This window comes from Eptesicus fuscus, chromosome 3 (genome assembly GCF_027574615.1).
Source record: "Eptesicus fuscus isolate TK198812 chromosome 3, DD_ASM_mEF_20220401, whole genome shotgun sequence".
Taxonomy (NCBI): domain Eukaryota; kingdom Metazoa; phylum Chordata; class Mammalia; order Chiroptera; family Vespertilionidae; genus Eptesicus; species Eptesicus fuscus.
Window position 1 is genome coordinate 90585726 of NC_072475.1, and position 4014 is coordinate 90589739.

The 4014-nt window shown below is 41.0% G+C and overlaps 1 pseudogene; it reads left to right on the plus strand.

Annotated features, from left to right (window-relative positions):
* The first annotated feature begins 3322 nt into the window (after positions 1-3322).
* On the plus strand, positions 3323-3685 carry LOC114226976 (eukaryotic translation initiation factor 4E-binding protein 2-like; annotated as a pseudogene).
* The last annotated feature ends 329 nt before the right edge of the window (positions 3686-4014 follow it).

Sequence of the window (4014 nt, forward strand, 5' to 3'; positions counted from 1 at the left end):
AAGCTGATCATATTTCTAGCAACAGAGAAAGAGAGGTAAGATGAGTACCATTAAGTAAAATTTCTATAGTCCAAAATTTCATTTGGAAGTATTAATTTAAGGATATATATATATATATATCTATATATATATATATATATATATATTCTGCTACAGAAAGGCCTAGAATCAATGACAAATCTAGTAGCAATGAGCCACTCTCATATCATAATTGAGGTCTATAAATACATTTCCATTAAAATAAAACACTTTTTAGGGGGACAAGAAGTATATCATCCAGAAAGCTAAAAAGCAATAAAAGTCTACTGATTTTATGCCAAAAGAATTGAAGAGTCAATCACTAGTCAAATATTGGACTATCTGAGTAATTACTCTGATGGATTTAAACACATCAAATATGCTTAAGTTTATGAACACATACTGATCCCCAAAACAAAGATTCATAAACAAACAGACTGATTTAGAAGATGTCAAGAGCTCAACTAGTTAGTTTTAAACTGTCAAAAACAAACTTTAAAAAGACAGTAAGCATTTATTTTACTTTTCCTATATGAGTAATACCTCAGGGAGACAAATCATTGATAAAATGAAAGGATAATATAGAATTAGAATATCACAGTTAGCTTCTCTAGATGTTGAGGTTCTGGTAAAGATGGCAGCATAGGTAAATGTGGTACTTGAATACTCCAACAACCACATCAAAATTATAACTAAGCTAAAGAACAACCATCACTCAAAACTGCCTGAAATCTAGCTGAGCAGAATTCCTATAACTAAGGCTATAAAGAAGAAGCCACATCGAGACTGGTAGGAGGGGCAGAGACATAGAATGGCTGGTCCCACACCCACATGTGGTGGATAAAAATTGGGAGAGATATCTCACCTGTGGAGTTCCCTGCTGAGGAGCAAAGGGTTTCAGCCCCACACCAGGCCTCTAGCCAGGTTCCAGTGCCAGGAAGAGAAGACTCCATAACTGCTGGTATAAAACCAGCAGAGATTGTTGCTTCATGAGACAAAGGCTCCTGGAATCATAAGCTCTCCTATTAAAGGGCCGTACATGGACATACTCAGGCTCACTTGCTCTGAGCTCCAGCACAGGTACAGCAGCTCAAAAGGCACCAGAGACATATAGGGAATAATTGAATTGTCTGACATCAGGCCAAGAGCGGGAGGGGCAGTTTTTTTCCCACACAGAAGTGCTAGCAGAGGCTATTACTCATTTTCTGGGTCCTCCCTCCAAGAATCTGGCTGGCAAGCACCATATCTGAGTGTCCAGCAAGGTAACTAACTGGGATAACCCTTTTTGCCCTTCTTCCCCTGAAGGCGATTCCCTGAGACCCAGCCCTATCAAAATTGTGGGCTTCCCAAGCCATTTCCAGTGTTTTTTTTTTTCCCATATAAATGTCCTATCTTGGCTTATGCTTTGGACTTGCCTAAAATCTCTTAATCAGCATCTGGCCTCATAATGCCCCATACCCCTTGCTAAGTGTCCCCAGGCCAGACACTAGTGGCAGTCAGTGTTGGTTTGCAGGTTGGCTTCTCCTGGGCACCTCCAAGCCCAGCACAAGTAGCAGTCATATGCTAATTGCTTTGTGGCTCATGCTGAGTGGCTCAAAGAGGGCACAGATGGCAGCTCACCTTGGCCTGAACCTTCTAGTAGGCCTCTGAGCCAGTGTACCTGGTGGATAGTTACAGATCATGACAGAGCACCACCCAACCACATCCACATGTGACAAACTCAAGGGACAGACTTAGCAAGCAGTGGAGCCCTGCAGAAGTAAATCCTTTTTTGTGAGAGTCAGCCCTGCACTGTAGACCCTTCATGGTGGTCTCAGCCAGTCCCTGCAGCCAATCATCCTGGGGGAAATCCCTCTGATTGAGGTGCCAACAATAATCAAAGCTCAACTACAACAGAAGGGTGTGCACTCCCACACAGGTTGGGGGAATGCACCTGGAGTGCCCAGGTCAGGTTATCGTGGAGGTTGTGCCACTGGACCCTACAGGACATCTACTATATAAGGTCATATATGGAAAATAAGAAAACAAAGAAACAACCAATCAGAACAGAAAAAGGGAATATATATATATTTTAATGAGGATACTATAAGGAGCCTTTGGACAACATCAAGCATACAAACATTCACATCATGGGGGTGCCAGAAGGAGAAGAGAGAGAGTAGGGAATTAAAAACCTATGTGAAGAAGTAATGATGGGGAAACTTCCCTGACCTGGTGAAGAAAAAGACATATAAGTCCAGGAAGTGCAGAGAGTCCCAAACAAAATGAATCCAAAGAGGCCCACACCAAGACACATCATAATTAAAATGCAAAAGGTTAAAAGCAGCAAGAGAAAAGCAAAATTAGTTATCTACAAGGGTGACCCATAAGACTATCAGCTGATTTTTCAACAAAAACTTTGCAGGTCAGAAGAGATTGGCACAAAATATTCATTGTCAGAGCATTATGTCAGAGATAAGTGAAATAAGCCAGTCAGAGAAAGATAAATATCACGTGATCTCAATCATTTGTGGAATATAATGAACAACATAAACTGAGGAACCAAAATAAAACCAGAGTCATAGAAGCATCAAACAGACTGTCCAACCAATGAGGGAAGGCAAGAGGTGAGGTTGTAAGAGATCAACCGAAGGATTTGTATGCATGCATATGAGCAAAACCAATGGACACAGACAGGGTGGGGGGTGAGGGCACATGTTGGAGGTTGGAGGCAGCCGGGGAGAGGTCAATGGGGGAAAAAGGAGACTTATTGTAATACTTTAAACAATAAAGAATTTAAATTAAAATATATGTATTAAAGTGATGAAAAGCAAGGACTTACAACCAAGACTACTTTACCCAGCAAAGCTATCATTTAGAATTGAGGAACAGATAATGAGCCTCCCAGACAAGAAAAAGCTAAAGGAATTCAACATCATCAAGTCAGCATTACAAAAAATGATAAAGGGTTTTGTTTAAGAAAAAAAAAAAGATTAAAACTATTAATAATAAAGTTAAAATAAATACATATCTATCAACAATTACTTTAAATGCAAATGGATTAAGTGCTCCAATCAAAAGACAAATGGAGGCTAAATGGATAGCAAAACAACACCCTCATCTGTGCTGTTTGCAAGAGACTCAGTTTAGATCAAAAGACACACAGACTGAATGTAAAGGCATGGGAAATATATTTCATGAAAATGGAAACAAAGCAACAAAAAAGCTGGGGTAGCAATATTTATACCAGACAAAATTAAGTTTAAAGCAAAGGCTATATACTGCCCTCCCAAAGTACAAAATCCAAGAGTCCACGCCCAGGGCCATGTTCTCATCTGCCAGTAGCAACCACCAGCATAGCCAGAGCCATGCCATCCCCACCTGCACAGTGCCCAACAGAAATGCCACACAACTATCCCATGACTATATCTCCATGCCCAGTGGGATGCTCTTCTCCACCACGCCAAGAGGAACCCAAATAATTTATGACTGAAAGTTTCTGTTGGGTAGTTGCAATTATCCCATGCCTCAGATGCAACCCTGCCATCTGCCCAATACCACAGGATTCATCAACCCTCGAATCTTAATCAAAGACTCCATAGTAGAAGCAAATAATTTGAACATCTTGAGCAATCATGAGAGAAAGCATGTAGCTGGGGATGATGGTCAGTTTGAGAAGGACATCTAACTGTCCTTCAAGGATCAGAAGAATAGCAGCAAAACTGATACCTGTGTGTACCTGATTTGGCCAAAAGGATCAACCATGAAATGGCAGCCCCAGCAGTCCCCACTGCAGTTTCCCTCTCCTCCTCTTCCTCTGGGTGCCACATGATGCAAAGATGAGCTTCATCTGACCATTTCCTCTCCCAGCTAGACAGATTAGATTGAAGGCCTATGGGATATATCTGTAGACCTAAGCAGCCCACAAAGGAAAACAGTTGAGTTCCTTTGGCTTCCCTAGTCATTTTCATATTGAGAAACATCTCCCACACACATTTTTTTTAACTCCCAAATCAA